The sequence below is a fragment of the Sminthopsis crassicaudata genome, chromosome 3 (genome assembly GCF_048593235.1).
Source record: "Sminthopsis crassicaudata isolate SCR6 chromosome 3, ASM4859323v1, whole genome shotgun sequence".
Lineage (NCBI taxonomy): Eukaryota > Metazoa > Chordata > Mammalia > Dasyuromorphia > Dasyuridae > Sminthopsis > Sminthopsis crassicaudata.
Window position 1 is genome coordinate 439,735,004 of NC_133619.1, and position 26,121 is coordinate 439,761,124.

Below are 26,121 nucleotides of genomic sequence, written 5' to 3' on the forward strand. Positions count from 1 at the left end.
ACTTAGCGAATCACAACCTCTGATGGCCTCATTCCCTCATTCTCCTCAAATACAAAATGGGGATAATAAAAATACCTATCTCCTACCTTTTTGTAAGGATATATTTGTAAAGCACTTAGCATAGTGCCTAATATTTAGGAGTTTTATATATATACACATATTCCCTCTCCTATACCAATTGTAAGATGAAGATTATTAATAATACTTACCTCCCAAAGTTATTGTTCAGGGAACACATAAAATGTTTTGTAAGTTTCAAAGCAGTCTATAAATGCTAGCTATTGTAATTATCATCATCATCATCATTATTGTTTCTTTTGTTCAAATAAAAGGATTTAAATCTTTATTTTAATAAAGGAGTAATTTTGTTTGCTTTTTTGTTGTTGTTCATGATCAATTAGTGGCAAGCATGCAGTGAATTAACATTCTCCAATTTTTCACTTACTTTAAAAAGCAACTTGTCAGATCATGAAGGGACAACTAAATTATATCCCAATCTGCCATCAGCCTTTTCCTTTAATTGCCTAAAATGCACATTGAAATCCCAAACTATCCATGAGTCTTGACTAAACAAACAAGGGTGAATGTTGTTTTCTTTTTAAAAGTTTACTATCATCATTTAACAAATGCTGCCTCGTATCTTTTGGGGGAATCTAGAAAAAAAGGGTGAGAGTCCACTAACTCCACATGTTATTTTAAATAACATCACTTGATGTTAACAACCTGTTTAAATGATCAAAATAAAGAAGCCAAGTTTCACATAGAATAACTATTTACTGTTACATAGGATATTAGGATTTAGTATTTATATTGTATACACACACACACACACACACACACACACACACACACACACACACACACACTGTCATTTTCAAAGTTCAAACATCTTCAGACCAAGAGTGGTAAAAGCTCAGTTTTTCTTCACCAGAGGTGAAGGATTTGTAGCTTTCAGTTTTAGAGTCTAGATAAAAAAGAAGGCTATTAGGAAAGAAGTTTTCAATCCTTATAAATAAATAAACACACAAGTGTGTGCATGTGTGTGTGTGTGTGTGTGTATGTAGCTTAGAGACACATTTTTCTAAAATAAAGATCAAATTAAAATCCAAGGCATTGAAATATTAAACTGTATTCTGGGAGGGAAAAGCAGCAAATTGACTTGAGATAATCAAAACTATTTATGGGTCAAAGAACAACAGAAAAACCAGCTTACTGATTCAAGTGTTTGACCCTTTTATCCCCGAGATTGCCTTTGGGGATGGGGTCCAGGATACTTAGGTCTCGGTTTGGATTACCTTGATCTTCCAAATTTATGGCTTCCAAAATTATCCTCTAAAAGCATCTTTTAAAAATTCTATATTTTCCATTCAATTAAGTTTCTTGCAGCAGAACCAGATTGAGTTCTGAATAGTATCTGCTTGAATATGTGCAAAAATGATGAACTGGGAGTAGATTCAAATCTTCTCAGTCATCAAAAGCTCAGCCAATCACAGAGCTATTTGATCATTCAGTGGCACTCTTGTTTCTAATTGAGCAGAATTAGAAGCCTAAAAATGAGAAAGTATGGGAAAAGATTTCAAGGAAATAAAATATAAAATCAGAATGAAAAGTATTTAGATTACTGCACAGTCACAGGAAGGCCTGCATTCCAAGGTATTTATTTTGCGCACACACATTCAATACAGACATCTTTGTGATGTGATGTTATCTCCTTTAGTAACACAGTATTTCATCTCTGTGTTTACATCCCTAGAGGCTAGCACACTGCCTGGACCATAGCAGGCATTTTTAAAAATGGGTGTTTATCGATTTTTTTTGTATAGATTCTGTCCTAGGGATTTGGTGAAAGATATGGACAACATGAAAAATTATGGAGGGGTTATACTTTACACTGGTGCAAGATGTACACATACTGAGGAGATGTCCATTGCCTTATAATTGCAAGGAATTTTATGCTATTTATACCAGGGTGAGAGTGTCTACTCAAGAAATGTTTAATTTAATCTCAGAATAAAGAAGCTTGATCTGCATTATGCATAGACCATCATGCCTTTTCCTCCTGCTTTCATATGCTTATAAACAAATCAATTTTTTTCCAATGGTGAAATACAGTATTTAAATCATGATGCAGTATTTGTCAATAGGAGGAAATAACTGGTAAAGTCTGCTTGAGCTTTTCTGATGCCTCAGAAATAGAAAAAGATTTCCCATAATCCTTAAACCAAGGAAACACTTTATATTTTGCAATATTTTACACTTACTAGTGAAAAGCCAACAGGGTATGAAAAACTGTCCTTTCCCAACCTACCACATCCAAGAAGGTTTTTCTCTGGAATTTTAAAGTGAAGTCACAACACTAAATTGATAGAACAAAAGCATAGTTTTCACCCAGTAATTTCTCCCCATCCAGATCTACACGGCTGAAATTAGAAGAAAAGGGACCCCGACATTATATCTCTCTAACCAGTTCTCTGCTTCTTAAAAGCCACTTAAAGAACAAAATTCTGTGTACTTCCATAGATCTGTGAAGTAATTGATTTTGGGTGGGAATATACTTTGTACTTGCTTAGCCACATACAAGCTATTTCCTTACTCCTCAAACATCAATAGAATTGAATTTCTTTGGGATTAAAAACCATTTTGCTTTTATGTTTCTGACCCTAGTGTACCTGCTCAAATGGATCAGGCCAGGCATCGGCTCTGAGATTTTATGAATATAGGAAACTCTTGAATGAGAAAACCTCTGCTACTAATGCAGGTCAGCCCCTTTCTTACAAGTTAGAATCCTAGTTACTGGTGCCAAATTATTCAACAGCATTTATGAAGAACTTAACCAATTTGAATACAAAAAAAAAAAAAAAGCATAACAGTCATTGCCCTCAAGATGTTTACAGTCTAGTGGGGAAGACAATACATAACAACTATGTACATAGCAGATCTACATAGACAGTATAAATGAGAAGTAATCTCAGAAGGAAAATACTGGCATTACAGGGGTCGGGGATGGAAAGATTTCTTACTGAAAGTGGGATTTTAGCTGAGACTTGAAGGAAAAAAGAAAAATTAGGGGATGGAGATAAGGAAGAGAATTCCAGGTGTGGGGAACAGGCAGTGAAAAATCAGAGCTGAGAGGAGACTCCATGAGTCTATGCTGATCTTCTAGTGCCCTATAACTTTGATTCTTTGGTAAATGCAGTGGCTTGTGTTGGGCACAGCATCAAGAGAAACTACTTTTTATTGCCATTTTGGCACATTTGGGGGCCTTTGTCTCTACTTAACATGTTAATTAAGTTATAGATTACATACTAGGAATAAAGTATTTCAGAAGACTCGAAAGGTATAAAGTGCCCAGTTTATGAAACACTTTAAAAGCAAAATGGAGGATTTAATATCTGATTTTAAAAATGACAGGGAGCCACTGGATTTATTGCAGGAGTGTGTGTATTTTGGGAAGATCACTTTGGTGGCTGAGTGAAGAATGAACTAGAAAAGAGAGAAACTTGTGAAAGAAGAACATGTAGAAAAATATTTCAATAGTCTAAATATGAGATGATGAGGGGCTATATCAAGATAGTAACAATGTCAGAGTCTCCTCTGACATATGCAAGAAACATGTTGAAGGCAAATTTATAGGTTTTTAGCAAAAGACTGGTTGTGGAGGGTTGGAGAGAATGAGGAGTCAAGCATGATACCTCTACAGTAAACTTGGATTACTGGGAAGATAGTGGCACTCTAAGCAGCAACAGGGAAGTTAGGAAAACAGAAAGGCTTGAATGGAAAAAATAATGAGTTATAGAGTTAAGTTGAGGATGTCTATGGTATATTCAATTTAAGATGTACCTTAGACTGGAAATGTTATACTAGAGATTAGGAAAAAGGTTAGGTATTGGTAAGTAAATCCAAAAATCATCTATATAGAGATGAAAATTGTATCTATGAGAAATGAGACAATGAAATGAAATTGTGAGGGGGGAATTAAAGGAACCAAAGGATGGAGCCTGGGGAGACACTCATTTTGATATATTTATGATTTATTCAATTAAGTCATCTCTCTAAATGTATAGGTCATATCTTATCCTAATGACTTCTGTCCATGAAGTTTCACAAATTCTCTCAAATGATCTATCCCATATTGTTTTTTTAAGACTAAGAGTTCTAAAACTTGGGTTAACAAACCCTTGCAATTCTGCAGATTAATTTCAAGTGATTTATGGACTTGGATAGAAAAAATTTACATATTTTTTTATAAACTTGAGTGACATTTAACATTTTCTTTAATTACTTTAAACACCATTCTGAGGAGTCCTAGAATTCCCTAGACTGCCAAGAAGTCTACAACACCAAAAAGTTAAGATGTTCTTTTCTAGATGTTATAAAATTTTGTGACTACCTAATGAGCACAAAGGTTATCCTTAAGACATTTCTCATTCTTATTATGTGATGATCTTCCTTTCTTTTCTGTTGGTTTTTTTTTTTGTCTCTTTAGTAAACTACTTCTCCTAATTATTTCACTGGTAGGATGCTGTAGCCTATTTGTGCCCACCATGACTCTATATTGCTCTTTTGGAGACCTATAACTTTGATTCTTTGAGGAATGCAGTGACTTATATGATCCAGCATAAAGAGAAATCTATCCTTTTGTTGCCATATTTGACAGACAGTTACTGAGTCTTTGTCTCTACTTAACATAGATTACATGCTGCTAAAAAATTGAAAGCATAGATCAAAGGTCCACACCCAAAAATCTTGGATAAGTATCTTCAGAACCAACGCAGTCCAAGTGATGCTTCATAATTGCTTCTTCAATTTCCAAAACATTTTCATTGGTTTATAAAGATGAATCTTCCGTCTAAGACAAGCATCACATAAAAAAACTTAAAATGTAAAAGAGGGCAATTGAACACTCTCAACCAATGGTATACTACAAAAGGGAGAGAAGACTGAAATAGTGCCTGAGATAAAATTAGCACTAAAACTCCTTAGAGAAGTACTTGACAATTCCAAATTTCACTTAACTCTGGATGTATTGATGAAACAATCACAGATACACTGTATTCATTGTGAAAAACTTATTGAACTTTATAGTCAGGCACTCCATTGTAGCATCTTCAATTAAAGTGCCAGTTTAGCTAACTTGAGTTAGTGGTATATTATGACAATCAATTTGTGTGGTACTAAATGGATCTAAGTAGTCAACATTCAATAAGTATGTTCCAGTCAGATTCAATTGTCCATAGGTTACTTAATATTAAATACAAAGATCTCTGCTAATATACTGAAAGTCTAAAAAAAAATTGAGTCCATAGAGCTATTGATGATAAGAGAAAGCATCTAATTATAGGTACTCGTTGGGTTTTTATCAATTGAGACAAGATTTAAACATATCATGGTCATCTTATGGTAAAGACAAGGCATTCTGATGTAGGTGATGGATTTATTGTGTCAATTAAGGTCAGTGCAACAACACATGATGAAAGCAAATAGAGTAAAACTCATTAGCTAGTAGTCATTAGAAAGTAAAACTTGGGGCAGCTGGGTGGCGCAGTGGATAGAGCACCAGCCCTGAAGTCAGGAGGACCCGGGTTCAAATCTGGTCTCAGACACTTAACACTTCCTGGCTGTGTGACCCTGGGCAAGTCACTTAACCCCAATTGTCTCAGGGGAAAAAAGAAAGTAAAACTTACTTAATGGTGAGTACAGGCAATATATGGCAATGAGAAAAGTAATGTAATTGGAGACTGAACTATATGGCAGCTGTGGGTTATATAAATATTCACAGTAAACTTGCTAAAATTATTCACCACTTTTTAAAATGGAGAGTGTGACACATACTAGCTGTGTGACCCAACGAAGTCATTAGCCTCTCACTATCTCAAACAATTTTCTAAGATTGATCTCACTAATAGAGGGAGTTTCTTCTCTAGGAATTCTCTATACCCATGGAATCACAGTTCTAGACCACTAAGCATAACAACGTTATCAAGTATACCTTACACACCATATAAATTGTAGGAGAGCAGGAACTATGCTTCTACCTTTTCGTTGCCTCATCTACCACAGTCATTTTTACATGGTATGTTCTTAATAAATGATTGAATGAAGAAAAGGAAACCACAAGAAGTTTCTTCTAAATGTTCAAAGAAATGAACTTCATAAAACCAAATGATGAAATGAGACAGAAACTCATCTAACTTCTTTCAAATTTACTTCCAGACAACTTTTAAATATTGCCTCAGAATCAGTTTTGGAGGGGTAAAAGCAATTTTCCATCCTAGGAAAGCTTGTAGTATAAACAAGAAAGGTTTCACTGGGGTGAGAGGGGAATATGGAATAGAAAGCAAGCCAGTAGCAGCCCACAGCCCAGAGGGTCAGCAGCAAGGCCCCAGGTCCTAGTGTAGTCCACAAGACCCAGGTATGAGACCCCACCTCCAGAGCAAGGCAGCAATGAGACCCTACCCCTAATGCCAATTGCAAAGCAGCAACAGAAATTCTGAGCATCTCTGACACAAGCAGCTTGTGATGGTACCCTCTTCTCTCTAAGAGCAAAAATTTTATATAAATTATAAAGTCACAAAGTAGGCAGAAAAACCAGAAACAAACAAAAAAGAACCTAATCACAAAAAGTTACTATGGTGACAAAAAAGATCAAGACACAAACTTAGAAGATACAACATCAAAGAAAAATGAAATTTGTGCTTAGCCCTCCCCTCCACCACCTCCAGGAACTACAGCAAGTGCTCAAAAAGGATTTTAAAAATCAAATAAGAGAGGTAGAAGAAAAATAGAGAAAAAATGAGAGTAATATAAAGAAACATGGAAAAAAGAGTCAATAGTTTGGTAAAGGAAGCAAAAATTGGGAAAAGATATACAAAAATTCATTAAAGAAAATAGCTCCTTAAAAGTAGCATCAGCCAACTGGAAATGAAGATAAAAAACGTTTAGTGAAGAAAATAACTTTTTTAAAAATTAAAATTGGGCAAGTGGAAGCTAATGTCTTCAGGAGACATCAAGAAATGATAAAAACAAAATCAAAACAATGAAAAAATAGAAGGAAATGTGAAAATTTTCACTGGAAAATAAATTGAGGAAAGATAATTATTGGACTATCTGAAAGTTATAATAAAAAAAAACTAGCTAGAAATCATATTTCAAGAAAACTGTCTTGGTATCCTATAACAATTACTTCCTAGCTGAATATCCAACTAAAGAAGAAATTTTGAATGCCATTAGGCTACTTTCATGTGGCAAAGTGAGAAGAACCAGGAGAACACTGTACAGACTAACAACAATGTTGTATGATGAACAACTGTGAATGGCTTAGCTATTCTGAGCAATACAATGCTTCAAGACAAACCTAAAGAACTCATAATGAAAAATGGTGTCTGCTTCCAGAGAAAGAACTGATGGCATCTGTGTACAAACTGAAGCATATTATTTGTCTTTCCTTCCTCCCTTCCTCCCTCTCTTCCTTCTTCTCTCCCTATATTTTTCCCTCTCTCCATTCCTTCCTTCTTCCCTTCCTCCTTAATTACCTCCCTCCCTCCCTATCTACCTACCTCCATTCCTTCTTCCTTCCTTCTTTCTCTCACTTCCTCTTCTTTCTTTACTCCCATTCTCCTTCTCTCCTTTCCTCCTTTACTTCCCTACTCCCTCCTTTTTTCTTTCCTTCATTATTCCCTCCTTCCCTCTCTTCCTTCCTTCCTTTCTCCCTTACTCCCTCCCTCCCTACTTACTTTCCTCTCTCCTTCCCTCCTTATCTACCTACCTTCCTTCTCCTTCCTTCCTCCTTTCTTTGCTTCCTCCTCCCCTTCCTCTTCCTTCCTTTCTATTTTTTTCACAAAATGACTAATATAAAAATATGTTTTCTATGATTGTGGATGTAAAACCACATTAGATTGCTTATTATCTCAGGAAGAGGGAGAGGGAAGAGAGGAAAGGATAGAATTTGAAACTCAGACCTTAGGAAAAAAACAGAAACTTATTTTTAAATGTAATTGGTGAAAAAAATAAAGCATTATTTAGTTCAAAGAACTCCTGATATACAAAAGATTATGACTACAAAACAATGAGAGCGGTTTTTAAAAAGCATACCAGAACTTACATATTCCAATTACTATAAATTATTATTGCTCTTCAAAGGAGTCCTCTTGGGAGCCAGCCATTTGTTCCAGCATTTGTTATTGGTTTGAAATATTTTCTGAATTCATATAGAAAATGAAATTATCTTCAGGATCAGCTCATGAGCCACACAAGAAAACTTTATCATAACTTATCATAGTATTATGCTTAACATTTCAAAAAGGTTCCTGAGAGGGAACAGGAATTTCATACCCATCCCAACCTCCTTTTTATCAGATGGAAACAGGGGCTGAAAAGTTTAGACTTGCTTAAGGTCATTTCTACCCTGATTTTGAATTTTTAGTCCACAAGTCTATTCCAAATATGAATGCTTTATATTATGACCAAAAAGCTAGAATCAATGAGATAGCCATATCCTTTATAATGGAATTCATCTAACAGAATTCTAACCTCTAATAATAGTTCAATAAATAACCAGAGGACCCAACCACCTAAGCCATGGCTGCGGTCACAATCTGAGTGAAAGAAGTTTGATTCTTCTCAATTGTTGTCCCCACTATTATGGGGAAAAGGAGAAGTACATCATATGTGGACACAGATGCTGAGGATGAGAAACAAGGAGCCAATGAATTTTCCTACTTAATCCCAGTAGTTGAATAATTTAGAAAGCAGCAACAGTGGCGGTCCCAGATTAAAGTGTAAGCAACAGTCAACAGTTCCAGTCAGATAGAGTAGATGAGAAAATATTCAAAGAATAATAGAGTATTTTCATGCCACAGATATTACTGGGAATGATCCCAGGGTGAGCAATAGGTCTTAGATAAGGACCTTACATCACACAAATGATCAAGCCAACAATTAAGTACTTAATTATTTACAATATGCTTTACCATCAATGATGAGTCCTGGGAGAGAAGTCAAAAACATTAGCTACAGTTTAAATAAAAAAGCAGGATAAAAGCAGGTGAAAAGACTTGCCGCAAAATCAATTTTCCAATCTCCTGATCCTAACCCTATGGTTAATAAGCCAAAAATAATAGGAGAAGCTCACAAAATATATGACAGGAGGTATTGTATGTTAGAAAGATTTTAATGATCATATGTGTTTGTTGATTCCAAGATGTTTACAATTTAAAGGAGCAAATAGGAAAAATTCCTAAATATGTAGCAACAGATTTATAATCATGGAATTATAAAAGGATGTTGTAAGTTTTAATTTGGATACACTGAGGTCTGTTTCAACACTAAAATTAAGTGACCATGACTTGTGTGATTCTATAAGAGCTAAGGGTAGACAATTAACCAAGGCTGTCAAATGAGTTGGTTTAAATACTTCATCACTTTGAGAACAGCTAAGTGCTTTGGTAGTAGATAGAGCAGCAACCCTGAAGTCAGGAGGTCTTAAGATTATATTTGGCCTAGACACTTCACACTAGCTGTGTGACACCGGTCAAGTCATCAAGTCACTTAACTCTGATTGCCTAGTCAAAAAACAAACAAACAAACAAACAAACTGTTTATTAGTATGAATAATAGATTTACTTTCAGGTTATAGTCAAAAAAATTTTAGAGAAAGGAGGAGAGAAGAAAAGTAGAAATATAAGTAAAAATGTCTAAAAATATGAAGTCTTTTCCTAGTTCATGGTTTAAAAACACAAGCTCTAGTATTCATTTCTATAGCATTAACTCCAAACAGCTACCATTCTATTAACACTGTAAATGTGTGCTATTATTCTCTATAAAAAGTTGTCTTCATTTTAAAATATTTTCACTATTCACTGGAAAGATTCTACATTTTCTTCAGCAATAGTGGGAGATTTTTTTTAATAGCTACAAAGCAATGAGAATGAAATACACAGCAACTTGTTATACCCTAATTTTTTCCTCATGTGGAAGTTCTTTCTTATAAAATTATTATTTATTATGAAATATTATTGTTCTGTAAGAAACAACCAGCAGGACGATTTCAGAGAGGCCTGGAGAAAGTTACATGAACTGATGCTAAGTGAAATGAGCAGAACCAGGAGACCATTGTGCATGGCCACAAGAAGACTATACGATGATGATCAATTCTGAAAGACATGGCTCTCTTCAACAATGAGATGATTCAAACCAGTTCCACTTGTTCAGTGATGAAGAAAGCCAACTATACCCAGGGAGAGGACTATGGGAACTAAGTGTGAACCACAACATAGCATTCTCACTCTTTGTGTTGTTGTTTATTTGCATTTTGTTTTCTTTCTCAGTTTTTTTCTTCCTTTTTCATCTGATTTTTCTTGTGCAGCAAGATAACTGTATAAATATGTATACATATATTGGATTTAACATATAGTTTAACATATTTAACATATATTGGACTACCTGTCAGCTAGGGAAAAGGGTGAGGAGGGGATAATTTGGAACAAAAGGTTTTGCAAGGGTCAATACTGGAAAAATTACTCATGTATATGCTTTGTAAATAAAAAACTTTAATTTTTAAAAAAGGAAAAAAAGAAAAAAAATCAGTCTTTCTTGGTCTTAAACCTAAGCTAAGTCCTTGAATTCTTTAATGGCATTAGCTGACTATTTTAGCATGCACCAAACTCTTTCATATGAAAATAAGAATCTAGTAATCAAAACACTGGCTCTTGGGACAACTAGATGGTGAAGTGGATGAAGCACTAACCCTGAAGTCAGGAGGACCTGAGTTCTAATGTGGCCTCAGACACTTAACATTTCCTAGCTGTGTGACCCTGGGCAAGTCACTTAACGCCAATTGCCCCAACCCCCCCCCCCAAAAAAAGAGAAAAGAAAAAAAAAGACACTGGATCTATTTTTAAAAAGAAAAGCTCTCTATAGTTTTAAAATAAGTCTCTTTAATTACTATTAGATATTTATTGCATAGGAATAATAGGGATGGCATTATTTAGTTTGCAACTTCTGTATCACTAACAAGTCCTTATAGAGTCTAGTGTGTTGAGCATTGGTGGTCTCAGAATAAGAGACAAGAAACTAATCTCACCTTTCCTATCTCCCACATTTATATTTGTAGAATTAGTAAGGAAGAAAATGTACCATTTCCACAAAGTTGCTAAGTGATAATTGCTGTTTTCTTTAATCAATGAGTTATTTTTTTGTTTGTTTGTTTTTGATTTTTTCACAAAACTTGATCAGGTCCTTGAGTAGGATAGTCAGAGAATCTCACAGCTGGACTATTCCATGGGAATATTCATTTACTATAATTAGTGAATAGAGTGATGGATCTGAAGTCAATAGACCTTGGTCTTCAAATATCAAGAGGGTTGACAGCTTTTTGAATATGGACTAATAACTTAAATCTCAGAATTACAGTTTCTTCTTCTGTAGTCTGAGGATACCTAGAATACTGATCTCAGAGGGTTGTTGTAAAACTCAAAGGAGATAATGTATGATGGTGCTTTGTAAAATTTAAACCAATGTAAAAGTCATCTATCTTTTATTCAACAAATATTCATTAAGCACCAGCTCTATTCAATACACTATGTGGATTGAAAGATAAAGGACATTGTAAAGGAAAGAATATTTTATTTGAAGTAAGACAAAGTGGGTTCAAATTCTTATTCTGACAATCATTTGCTTTTATAACCTTGGTCAATTCAATTAGCCTCTGAGGAGCTCAATTTTCCTATTTATAAAATGAGGGAGTTACATCTCTGAGTCAATGAAGTAAAATAAAGTTCCTTCTGTAAAGATATTTATTCAAATAAGTATCTTAAAAATAAATATAAATGTATAAGAAGACAAAAGTTTATAAAGTCCAAGGAGTTAAAATTTTACTTTTAAGACAGTTGTTTAGTTTTCTTTAAAGAACTACATAATATATACTCCATATCTATGTACTTATTGCAGTCAGTTTAATATCGTGGAAAGCGTATTGGATATCTGAATGGCTAGCTTCTAGTCTCAACTCAGTCAACTGATACCTATGGGATCTGGACTTCAGTTTCTTTACATCTAGGATTAGAAAATTGGAATATGATTCAAATTTAAATAATATTGGAATATGAAAACTATTACAATAGTAATGTTTTCTTTTGTTTTTATCACTAAGGGACTGCCTATATAAAAATGGATTATCAAGGATCAAACAGTATGGCCTTAACTTAGACCATTTTTGGCATGCCATTTTGGGAAAGTAATAAAAATCCTGTAATTTCTGGAGTTCAGCATAGTCTTCAGTTTAAAAAGATTTCTCGATGTAGGGATTCTTAAGCTTTTTTGTGTATGCTATGGTATTCACTGGTAGTTTGGTAAAGACTATGGAAGCTTTTTCAGAATAATGTTTTTAATTGCATAAAATAAGATATAAAATTATTAAAAAGTCAATTATATTGAAATATAGTATCAAAACATTTTAAAATAAGCTCATGACTCCAAATTAAGAACTTCTGATCCAGAGAACTGTTTGAATTTCCAGTCTAATCCTTGTGTAAAGTAAATTATTAGGTCTGTGTATCTTTTGTAATATCTTTCAAAAAAAGTTAAGAACAATAGAACTTAACTTTGCAACTTCATAGAACAGGAAAGGGTTAAATTAAGATGGCCTCAATTCTATTTCAATATGTTACATTACTGAAGAACTAGTTCTCTTACGATATGAACAGATTTTTCCTAAAATCAATATTGGGAAGGTAGTGCCCAAAGTCTGACACTGCCAGGATCTAAACATGAGTCAATTAAAATTCACCATCTCAAGTGTTGTACTTTATAATTCAGTATTTCATAAGCTTTTCTCTTAATATTATTCCAAAGTATCATAAATGTTTTACTTTTGGAGAAGTGAGAAGCAAGGCTCAAAGGCTTACCAAGAGCTAAAACTAGAGATATTTTCCAAGGACCATGATTCTCTATCACAACAGTCAGTCCACAAGCATTTATTAAGCACTTACTATGTGCCACGCATTGTCCTAAGCACTGGAGGTTTTTTAAAGGCAAGGAGATGAAATAATTCATGATCCCCTTTTTTCACTAGCAGTTCTTTTTTTCCTCTCATTTCTGAAAATTATTGATGGAAAAAATGCATTTCAGAAAAATTTCAGAAAATCTTCAGAAAAAAATGGATTAAAGAGAAGGAAAAGATCTTGTGTACCAAAAATATGAAGTTTTCATTGTCAATTCCATTACATAAACAGCAAGGACTAATGGAAAAAAAAACATTAAATTTGAAATCAGGATCTTGGTCCTCAGCTTTTCTTGTGCCACTTTCAGGCTGCATGCCCCAGGTGAGTCAAATCACCTGTAGCCTGTTTCTCATCTGTACAATGAGTGAATTAAAGTATCTTGCACTCTAAATCCTCTCCATCCTAAATTCAGCTACATATATTTCATTCATAGTACAACATTCCCATTTGGGATTTCCTAGAAGCATTATAGTAATGGAATAAATTAAGAATTTTCCATGGATGGCATAGCAAATGTCTCTGTCATAGGATTATAGACTGGGTCAAAAAAGGGAAATTAGAGAACAGCTCCCCAATCCCTGATTTTACACATAAGTATTTTGAATCTCAGAAAGCTTAAGAGACTTGCCCATGCAAGGTCCCATAGCTTGTACTATAGATGACAGAACTAGGATTCCAACCAAGGTTTTCCAACTCCAAACTGTGCACTTGCACTGTAATGCTGCCTTCATAATCAAAATTATGATCTGTTTAAAGGGTATTGATAAAGGGTTCTTAACTGATATCTTATTATTTCAGAAATTGATTGTTGAGATGCTTACCCTGAACAATAATTTTGAAATAGTTTTCCAACTCATTCCAGACATTGGTGACAATAGTCCAGCAAATGAAGCATGTCTCACTTTTTCTAATCTCTATTGCAATAATTAAAAATTGGATTGGGAGTTAATTTAGGAATGAAGTTATTTACGTGAATAAAATGGCTTCTGCTTTCTTGTTTTCCTGATGCAAATGTAATTTGAAATATGTCTTATTCTCTTTAGCAAGTGACCTTAACTAAAATTTGATATTCAACTGAAATATGTGGGCTTAATGCATATTTTTTATTTCTCTAGACTGAGTCATCACAGTCTTCCAAATCACATAAAAACTGATATGAAACAGAAAGTTCAAATCCCAACATTATTCTGCAAATACAATTCTTTCTAACTTTTTAAATTTATTCATGTCTGTACCTACATGATCTTATAGAACTATATATGACCAAAAAAATGCATTCAATTCCAATAGAATTGAGATAGAAAATGTTAATTGCATCAAGAGAGAGAACTATGAAGATTGAATGTGTATTGAAGCATAGTATTTTAACCTTTTTGTTTGATTTTTTTTCTTTTGGTCTGATTTTTCTTGCACAACATGACAAGTATGGAAATATCTTTAAAAGGATTACACATATTTAAGTTATATCAGATTGCTTGTTGTCTTGGGGAGGGAGGAGGTAAGGGATGGAGGGAAAAAAAACTTAAAACACAAAATTTTACCAAAATGAATGTTGAAAACTATCTTTACATACATTTAGAAAAATAAAATACTATTAAGAATAAATAAATAAATGTATTCCCCTAATTCATTGATAGTTATCACTACAATTCCACAATTTTTGAGAGTCATCAAATGCCAACAATACAATAAAACATTTATTATGCCCCTACCATGTGTAAGGCATTGTTCTAAGTACTGCTGATACAAACAAAACAAAAAACAAACAAAAAAAAAAAAACCAATTCCTTCTCTGGGGAGCTTATGCAAAGTATAAAGAAACAAACTATATGCGGGATAAATTGGTGATAATCTTTGAGAGAAAATATTAACATTAAGGAAAATCAGGAAAGACTTTTTGCAGATGAGATTTTAACTGATATCTAAAGAAGCCAAGAGACAGAGATGAGAAGGGAGAGAATTTCAGGGATCCAGAAATGGAATGTCTTCTGGAAATCGTAGCAAACATCTCAATGTCACTTAAATGTAGACTATGTGGAAAGGAGTAAAGAAAGGAAGATACAGGGCTTTAACAACCAAACAAAATTTCATATTTGATAATGAAATGACTTCCACTGTAGAATTTTAGGTTAAATCTTTATTGATATTTTTACTGCACTCCTTGTAACTTGTTTCCCTTACTTACTCTCTCAAAATCAAGGGTATCTGCCAGACTGCTTTTAATATTCTCCTACTGATTTATCCCAAATTTTAAGAGGTATTTCCTCCCAAGTTTCCAATTATTTCTTCTTCATCGAGCATCTCTTCTCAATGGTCAGAATCAGGTCCAGAATAGGAATTCCTTTCATCTCATCCTCCATTTTTCAAAGAATGAAACTGTCATTAGAGCAAATCAAAACTTAATCAACTGCTATGCTTTTAGCCAAGAGAAAGTGCCAGTAAAGATGGAGGTAGTTGAAGTCTTTTCTCACTGTCATATGCCTGGTATGTGATATTTCAATGTAAGGAAGCTAGATGTGCAGTGAATAAGTGTTGTTCCTGCTATGTAACTCTGAGGAAATAATTTTCCTTATCTGTAAAATTTAAATAATAAAAGCACCCAGGGGAAACCATGTGGGCCACTCCAGCCTTGGAATCAGGAGGACCTAAGTTCAAATTGGCCTCAAACACTTGATATTCACTATAGCTGTGTGACCATGACCAAGTCATTTAATCCCAATTGTCTCACCAAAGTAACACCACCACCACTATCTACTTCTCAGGATTGCTGTAAGAACTGAATAAGATAAAATTTATAAAGGGCTTTGCAAACTTTAAAACTAAGTATTGTTATTATTTTTCTCAAATTCATCATCCATGTCCTACCTCTGTTCAGGGGTTCTACAATATACTAGCACACCACCACCACTCCTTGGTTCCTTATCTATTAATCCTTACCCAAATGTTCCCTAATTCCTTATCAACTTTTCCTGCTTCCACTGCACCCTGACTTTATAGAATAATTCACATGGTTACATATTTTGATCTAATCCTTTTAAATAGGCTATACTCTCCTTTTATATCTATATTCCAATCATCAACTATATCACACTAAATCTGTGAGTCCAATTTGCTTCCATTCTATATCACCATAAATAAGTGAAACTATAGGTTATTTTATTCCTCTTCTTGGATTTTGTCTTTTATGATTTTTTACCAGTCCTTTACACTAATAATTCCCTTCTTATGTCACACCTGATACTATAATATTTGTAAATATACATCTTCTGCCTCCCTTATAATCATCAGTCAACTTCCAATTTAAACTCTTTATCAGATTCAAAAGTCTGTAAGCAAACATGTTTTTATTAGCCATTCTTAGGTGAATTCCTTCCCTAGCTAAGTCTCCATCTCCTTGTATGTTAAGCAACGGCTTAATATCCTGGATTATGTGCCAGAAATTCAATTCTCATCTAAAATCCTCATTTTTTTAACCAATTTACTCCCCAAATCCATTTTTTTATTTGCTGAATCCTCTACCTTTAAGTAGAAGCAGTGATGGAAACACCACTTGTATATTTCAAAGATCTATTTCTTTCTTATGACTTAACAATCTCTACCAATGCTTCTTATTATTTCTAGTAATATTTGTATGTATAGGAAAATATAAGTATTTCTTATTGTTTGATATATTTCAAGATGCTTCTCCCTTCTCCTTCATATTCCAAATATATTCTTTGAGAAAACAGCATACCTCCCTATTGTTCATGTCAGGGATTATATGGTCACCTTGGTACCCTAGTAGAGTGTCACTGACCTTAAGTATCCATCCCTTATTCAAGTGACAATTTGAGATACTCATCCTTATTTATCCTCAGAGGGTCTGTTATATCCTCTATGGAAAGAACTATTATCTACATTTTTAAAAAAAGTATCAGTAATTCTTTTCACCCTTCTTCTATGTCACTCACATTTTTTTCCATCCTATAAACTCAAGTCACAATCAGGAAAGTACAAGTGGGCTTTGATTCAGGTATGGTCAAATGGAAAGGCCAAATTGGAACTTCATGGGTAGGAGAGGGAAGAATGATGGTGAGAGGGGAAGCAGCCTGTCTCTTTGGGCTCTTTGATTATCAGTCCCTCTCTTCTACTTCTTTCTGAAGAAGTTGAAGCTTAGGCATATCTATTTTCGACTAACAATATTTGCAATTGTCCTGGAATATTCAAAGGGCTATTATAAGGAAGAGATTAGGCTTACTCTTAGCTCCAAGAATCCAGGGCAATGTTGAAGTTTCGAAGAGATAAATTTAGACTTGCTATTAGGAATAAATTGCTAATGATTAAAACTGTTCAAAAGTGGAATGGGCTACCTTGGGAGTCATCAGGGTTCCTCTGATTGGAGATATTCAAGCTGAAGTTGGAATGCCAGTTGATAGATATTTTTATAATAAAGATTTTTTCAGATGTAGGTTGAACTACGAGACTCACAAGGTATTTTCCAACTCTTAAATCCTATGATTCTATTATCAGAACCACCTCAAATTAGAATAGACTGTTTTATAGGATAATGAGCTCACCATCAGTAGTTGTATTCAAACAGAAGCAGGATGATTACTTATAAGGAATATGTAAAGGATGTTCATTAACACTCTGAAACTTGGTTGTATTCAGTATATTGCTTATAATCTTAGAGTCTATAACAAGAAATGAAAGAAAATACATGAATTAAGGAGTAACTTTCAATCAAACTGAGAAGATTGCTTCATATTGCTGTTACTTAGTGAAGAATGGGTAGTGAGATAAGATAGAGATGCTGGGAAGTTTTCTAGGTTTTCTGAATATCTATTATTCTGAAATAATATATATATTTTAAATGTCATAAACTCATAAATATATTTATTCAAAAATTTCAAACTATATTTTTATTTGAAAAGAGGATCTTTTCCCTTTTGGCTTTTCATAGAATTTTGTTTTCTCTAATGCACTTATCATGTTTAAACTTCCTATTAAAAATGTAAACTGTCTTTTCTAAACTCCCTTGGTATATAATACATGTGATTCTAATCTTCACATTATGATTTTTAGGATCTCTGAGTTGATTCTTGAGTCATAGGGAAGCACATCAATCTCCTCCCTCCAAATCAGAACATTCTTTGCAATGAATCTATATTGAAATTTCCTCTTCCTAATTTTAACTCCTCCCCACCCCAATCACTATAATTTCAGGCACTCTCTGGCAATTCTTTCATTTGGAAACATAAATAGATATTGAGGTTACATAAAGGCCCTATGATGATCCTGGATATTGCTTGAGAAAAAAATACAAATACACACTTGCTATTTCATAATGTCTCATGCTTTTACCTTCTCTTATTAAAAGTGATAATCCTCTGTTCCTTGTCTAATTATAATTGTCTTTCTTAATAATTTTCTTTCCTCTAGAATTAAATTTAACTGAGACTTCATAACTTCACCCTCCCATTCATGGCTTTTTCATTTTTTTTTCCTTTTTTATTCTTGAAACTTCTAGATGGTCATGATTAATTAGGAGATTCTTTTGTGAATTATTTCCCCATTATCACCATATAACACTCATCATAATATCATTATGTAAACTCAAAACCAAATCAAACTTATTTTGCTCAAACCATGTCATTTTTGACAACTTCTTTTAAGAACAATAATATTAGTCCAGTTTTCTAGACCAAATATATATGTATGTATATATACATACATATATATGTAGGTGTGGGTGTGTTTATATTATATGAATATAATATATTGCCATTTACTTCACCTTTAACTCTTACATTCTGTCATCATGTTCTGTTATTTTTCAAAATGTTTAATTTTTTCTATTTCCACAACAACTATCCTACTCACCTCATATCTGAATTACTACAGCAACCTTCTAATTTGTGTCTCTGATGCCAATATCACTGCTCTTCAATTTAACTGAGATACTATCTGCTAGCCTAATCCTCTTTAAATGCTAGTGGGCAAATCACTTAATTTCTCTGGCCCTCAGTTTACTCATCTATAAAATTAAGGAGTGAAGTACATGATCACCTCTAAGGTCTTAAATCTATATAATCCTAAGCTCCAGTTTTCAACTTGTAACTATCTTGCTCTGGAAGTTACACCTCCCTGGGGCCCACTAAATTAAGTGTAATGTCTGGTACCTAGTTTTCAAGGTTTTCTATAACTTTTGCCAATCTTGTTAAATTCCCTAACACAAATTTTTCAGTCTGACTGTCTCCTTAATGTTCCACAACCATCATGTTAAATAATGCTCACTCTTGTGACTCATGTAAATTTCCTCTCCACTTTTTGAAATCCATTCCCTTCTATTTTCCTGGGTCTATATCTTATCTAGCTTTTAAGAACCAATTCAGGTCCAACTTTCTACATACCTTTTCTTCCCTAATCTAGCCCCTCTTTGATAATTTCTTAATATCTGATTATTCATTGCCCTGTACTTTTTTATGTTTTCTTTGAATCACCACAGCTTAAATAATTTTGATGAAAACATTCTGAATTTTAGATTTATATTGCTTCTTATATGTTCATTATTTTCCCCAAATAAAATCATAATCACTGAGTTAGAAGGACCTCCACACGTCACTTAGTCCAACCACATCATACCTAATATATATACCTTCCAATTACTACTCCAGGCTATGTTTGAAGACCTTTAGTAAAGAATACACTGCCTTCTGAGGCAGCCCATTCCACTTTGGAATAGTTCTAATTATTAAGGAGTTTTTCCCCTACATTGAGGTGAAATGTGCTTCTCTGAATCTTACACTCTCTGCTCTCAAGTCTGTCACCTCAAAGACAATTATGTTGACCCAACAGTATAAGTTTCCCATTGTTCAGACTAAATATCACCATTCAATTTTCCAGTGTCATGATGAACTCTCATTATAATTACAATTACCCTTTTCTGAACATTCTTGAGTTTCTCAATGCTCTTCTTAAAAGATTCCCAGAATGTGCTGACACTGGGACCAAGTCCAAGATCCTAAAGTCACATATATGCTTTAGCAGCTAAACCCCACTGCTGGTATCCACTAGGTTAGACTATGAGCTGTTTGAAGGCATGGATCATATGTCTATCTTCTTTGGTAACCCTTACTGTAGAGTAAGGGTTACCAAAGAAGTAACATAGTAGATATTGATTATATATTTGTGATGGGAAGACTAGAAGAAGATAACTGTCTCTATTACAAGTTTCCCATCTGCTTTCTAACTCAAATTCTTCCTTGCCACACTCATTTATTCATAGAACACTTCTTAACCAAAATAAAGCTCTCCCTGACACCTTCATGACCCAATCCCAAACAAAATATAAATAATATACTTTTAAGAGAAAAAAAGGAACTGCAGTTACCAGGCTTCCTTCCAACCCACAGGCATATTTATTTTTTCTCTAACTGCAAAGTAATTACTATTGGTTTTATAGTGGGATTTTCCATATGTCCTTTAGTGGAGGCACTAGTAACCCAATGCATCCTTTTAGCTTTTCCTGGTTTTTGGCCATCATACCTCATTCTACTGTTTTGCCTTTACTTTTGCTGTTTATTATTATTATTATTAAAACTTTGTCATGTAATCAATACTGCATTTGGTCACTGTTGCTGTTGACTTGTTTGGTTTGCAATGAGCTGAGACTGAGCACATTCTGGCTACTTTAGTCATTCCAGGGAATAAGGATATGTTTAAGAAAACTTAGGGCCAAATTGAGCTAAGGACTGAATGCAGCTGCTGTGCCAGCTGTGTAACCATTCTCAACTTTGTCTATTACTTCAGAAACTCAACTATTCAGTGCAGCCATCACCGGACTAGTGCTCCTGTTGGTCTAACATATTTGGCAGCAAGCATTATTGCAGAAATGAATGCTCAAGAGTATTTTTAGCAGATCTCATGCTGCTCTATCGACAATTTAAAAGATTAGGATTCAGCAGACATATGCCTCTAATTATTGCAGGATCGAACACAACTAATTGGTCAATGTTTATTTCTCACTAGCAGGTCTACCATGCCAAAACTTCATCCTGAAGGCAAGATACTCCAGTGCTCTAGGGCAACTTTTCCCCTCTTCATTCTCTGCCCACTTCTACCAACCAATCCTCCTGAAGTAAATTTTCCACTGAATTTTCAGGCAGGGAGCTCTGTTGTAACTGACACTCTAATAAATCCCATCCACTCTTGGCCCCCCTCAAAATACACATTGGCTTGAGTGGTTAATTTAAAGATTAGTTTTGAAATGTCATTTGGGATATGGCCTGTGGCTAGTTATTGGGTTAGTTACATCCTTCCTTCAGAATATTCTCTGCTCACACTGCTGCAGACTCCCTTTTGTATAAAAGCACTATCCCACTACCTCAGCCATAAAATCCTGGCTTCCCTTCCCCTTGTCCATGCATTATTTAAGAATGTTGCTCTGTGCACTGGCATTAGAATTTTCCTCTGAGTAACAATCAGTAACAGCTTTGCTCTGACAGGAAATGTGGGATAGCTGAGAGAGTTCCACCCATTCGTTGCTACACTCCAGCCTTGATAATGAGATATGATAATCTAATTTGGTAAAAATAAACTGTGAAATCAGAGATTTGCAGCAAAAAACTTTTAAAATGTAATTCAGACTAGCAATCAATGCTTATTCAGTTTCCTTGCCATCACAGCCTCCTCTCTTTGCAGATGCTTAAGTGATGCTAAATTAAATAATTGACAAATTTTTAAAACTGCTGGAAATTACCATCTGTGCTTAATTTTGGAATATAAAAAGGTCCATAGAAAACACCCTTTATGATTATTTTGCCTAATAACAGCTATAAAACAATACAAACATCCCAGCAGTAGAAATAGAATGCATTTTTGAGGAGGTTGTACTTGCATATTCAGAGTATTTCAAAATAAAAGACAACACTACAGAAATGCTGAGTTGCCCTCCCCTGCTAAAGACAACCCCTTTATATTTTCTTAATGTATGGCAAAGGAATTGAACTTCTACCTTAAAATATCATTTAAAACAAACAAACTTTCAAACATTAACAGTCTTAATGAAAAAATTTTACGTTTCACTCTAAGATAGATACAGTACTAAATTATCCTCTATTAAATACTTCACTCCATTATGTTAATATTAAATATGGACAAAATAAAATCTAATATAAATAAACACTCTCAAACCAGTGAAAACACAGACAGAAGAGACAAGGTAGGTACTTGCTACTCACAGAATCATCTACACAGGGTATATGTATATATAAAACAAACTGAAACTTACACTGAGGTCTCCTTACAGGTTCAGCACAGCCAATAGCCTTAAGGGTACATTTTAGACTTTTAATCCATGTTCTTCTGTTCTTCCCACTGATGTAACTACTCAAGCACATGGTCAAGTTGCAATCAGCTTCTCCCTTAGTGATGTATGAGAGCTGTGCTGATTTATCTTGTCTTTCTGCAGCATATTAGCACTAATGTTTCTGCATCCTACCTTAGCCGTAGCCACTGCTTTATCATTGGTAATCCAAATTAAAGAGCCAGTGAATGGAGCAGAGCTTTTTTATTTTCCTTTGCCATGAAACAATTGCCAGGCAGGCACTCCCAGACAAGGATTCCACTGTTTATTCTATTGAATCTCCCCTTCAATATCCCATTGAGATGGTGACTCAGGGAAGCAAAAGGATGGGTCCAATGAGACTGTTCTAGTTCAAAGGTCTATTTATGATTTATTCTGCTAAATGATGCAGATGGCTTCAGGAAAGACGGTGGACAGCTGTCACTTGTGAATTTTTGGTCATGATTCCAAAATTTATATCACTTATAAAGATAACACTTGATACTCAACTGCCTAATATAACTTACTTTTTTGTTATTCCTCTTTAGCTAATATTGTAAAGAATCTCCCATTTCCTCACCAATAAATACTTTACATATGCTTCTTTAGATGTCGATTATAAACACTGATACAAATGCTATAATTTAGAGCAGGTTGTATTACTAGAAAAGCATAAAATGCTTGGATAATTAGAGAAGCCTCACAAACAAATCATTATTATCGTTCCTATACTTTGCTGTTAAGAAGCAATAGCAGCATAGGCCAGTGGTTAAAGGGTTTATTTAATTCATGAGTTTTCAGTTCCATCCCCAAGAGATACTTAAAGTGCTCCTTAAATATTTGCAAAGGGCCATTGTTTTTGAGCATTCTTTACAGGATAATTTTGGATTGGCTGCCAAAGGTGCATGTAGCTCTTCCAGAATCATCTGAAATCTCTTGACTCCAGTGAAATAAGAATAGTAAAAGAAGATTAGATTTGATTTTTTCTTTCAAGAAACAAACATGATTTATAAGTGTAAAATTAACATCCCGGGTGCATTTCAAAGATTAAGGCAATGGAATGGTGCACACAAAATTCGTGATAGCCTGATGATATTCTTTCTCTGAAACTTCCTTGCATTCATCTCAATGTGAATTAAAATTATATGGTGAATTTTAAGCTTAACATGAGAACACCAAAAAGAGGCATTGTTGTGTTAATTTACTCTTCTGAAATGAGCCAACAAACAGAGCTATTTCTGTCTGTGAGCTTATTTTGCACAGGGATTATAATGGCCACTTTTATGTCTGTATTACCTCCAGCTCTTTGCAGACTTTGTAATTTCTTTCAAATGATGACTGATGCAAACAGTTTAGCTTTGCCATAGGTGGGGCTTAACATCAAGTCTATAAAATGCCTTAATAGCATACTCAAATATAGATGCACATTTACACATATGTATATATGCATATATACACACATATATATGCATGTATGTGTTTATAACATGCTACCCAAAAGAATACAATATAGTATATTATATTGCCATATCATATACAGATTGAGAAGAAAATAAAAAACCATTTAATCAACAAGTATATATGAACAGAGAAATTAGGTAGCACAATGTAGCACTAACTGGAGTCAAAAAGACTAGTTCAAATCTAGCCTCAGACACTTATTAGCTATGTGAACTTAGGCAAATCATTTAATCCTATTTACCTCAGCTTAGTCATCTGTAAAATGAACTCCAATATCTTTGCCAAGAAATGGTTTAATATAGTCTATGGATAGTATAGTCTACAGATATAAATGGATAGTAGAGTCTACAGTCATGAAGAGTCAGATTTGATTGGCCAACTGAACAATAATAACATATAAAAAAGACTAGCTAACAGACAGAATACAATATAATATAATATACCACCATTTACATGGATTCAGATAAAAAACAAATATATATACAAAAAATATACATATAATATATATATACATATTACTTAATATAATACAATTCAATATAGTAAAAAATTACATAATACAATATACAAATTTAGAAGAAAACTCTAATCAACAAGTATTCATTAAACGTCTAAAATGTTCCAAGCTATCCTTCATATTGGAAAATGATGATTATCATTAACTATGGATGTTGAATTGAAAATGACAAAATGTAGTTTAATGTCCCTCTTGGATTACTGAGACATTGTCCTTCCTTTTACAAATAGGATGGCCAGAACCCTATTGACAAAACTTAACAAGGCCACATATTTACTGAAGCATTCAAAATTTCATATAGTTACTTTTATTGACTATTTATGTCTTTTTCTTGTCTAATCTAAAATATAGATTTTAATGAAAAAATGGAAATGGCATGAAGGTTGCTGGACTTATTACAATTATAATTAGGATCGGGCAGACTGTGTTCTGTCCCCAGGACACCATAAAGAGAGAGGCAGTCACCAAGTTACCACCTTATTTCAAAGTTTTTCACTACATGGCAGAAACACTCCCTGGTATTTCTTGCCCCTCTAGTAGACCCAGCTCTCTGCTTCCAACTCTTACAGGAGAGGAAGATGGATTGATTTCATTAGAGATGGTTCATAGAAATAGAACTGGAAAATATCCTAGATGTTATCTTGGATTATAGTTCTAAAAGAACCTCAGAGGCCATCTGGTCCAACTCCATTATGTTACAAACATGGAAACCGATGTTCTAAGAAGTCAAACAGCTAGTAGTAGAACAGGATTCAAATCCAATTATTCCTGACTTCAGGACCAGAACTCTATCCCCTATAATCTCTCTCCAGGACCAACTGTATCCATAATCAACGATCCTTTGCACCACTACTTTTTCCTCTCTTTCCCCTATTGGATTGTTCTCTTCTCTACTATTGCTCCATCCACCCCCAACCCTGATGTTTCTGCCCCACATGAAAGAAATCTTGTTGTGGCTCTCATTTCAGAGACCTAAATTTGTCACCAAGTGGTCCTATGGCTGTAGCCAAATACTGTCAACATTTGGTTCTTGGATATTTACTAGTTATATAATCCTGGGCTTCTCATTAAAACTGTTTGCTTCAGTTTCCTTATTTGAAAAGTAGGGATAATGAGCCTACCTTCTAACGACTGCACAACTTAATATGAAATCCAGAATTCTACTAATACCAAGTCTTCCAGACAAGCCAAATGTTCCAGAAGAGGTTTAGTCAATGAAGAAAGAGGGAAGATTAATACCCAGTTGCCCTTTATTTACTTGTAGAATTAGAGCTCATGGTTAAGAGTTTTATATCATATGAAGCTTTCTTACCATTGTTTCAATTTTGTTATGTTTCTTTGTAGGGTTTAGTAGTAATAATAATAATAACAATAATAATAATATTAATAATAACTTAACACCTACTAGAAGGGAGTGGGATGTGGAAAAAAGTCTATAGGCAAACAGATAACAAGGCATCCAAAAGGAATTGCAAATATGATGTATCAGAGTCTGAGGGTTAAAATAAACCATTAGTTTACTTAAAAAGTACTAAACTATTCCTAAGTAGATATCAAAAAGGTGAAAGCAGCCTGTAATGAAATTCCTAAACATCTTGAAAGATTTCAATCCATAAAGTCAACCTTTTGTGTTCCTAGTCCAAAGGGAACACAGCTGAATTTTTGTTCAATCCTTTTGACTGTGATATTAACTCAAACTGCCTCACATCTGTTTCACATGTCCTCGCTCATGATAGCTCTAGGTATGATGTTCTATAATAACCCACCCAGGTCTGCATCCTAGCCAACAATCCAAGCTCAAGAGTGATGGCAATAAGACT

At 34.1% G+C, this 26,121-nt stretch overlaps 1 protein-coding gene across 11 annotated transcripts in view; it reads right to left on the reverse strand.

Annotated features, from left to right (window-relative positions):
• Positions 1-26,121, reverse strand: part of RAPGEF4 (Rap guanine nucleotide exchange factor 4) — a 336,971-nt gene that overhangs the window by 197,550 nt on the left and 113,300 nt on the right. For 2 of the 11 annotated variants that reach the window (XM_074303107.1, XM_074303105.1), the window contains exon 1: positions 22,270-24,172. The exons of the other annotated variants lie outside the window; for them this stretch is intronic. The gene's annotated coding sequence lies outside the window, so the exon portion shown is untranslated. Of the gene's footprint in view, positions 1-22,269; positions 24,173-26,121 lie in introns of those variants that run through there. 11 annotated transcript variants of the gene reach the window in all.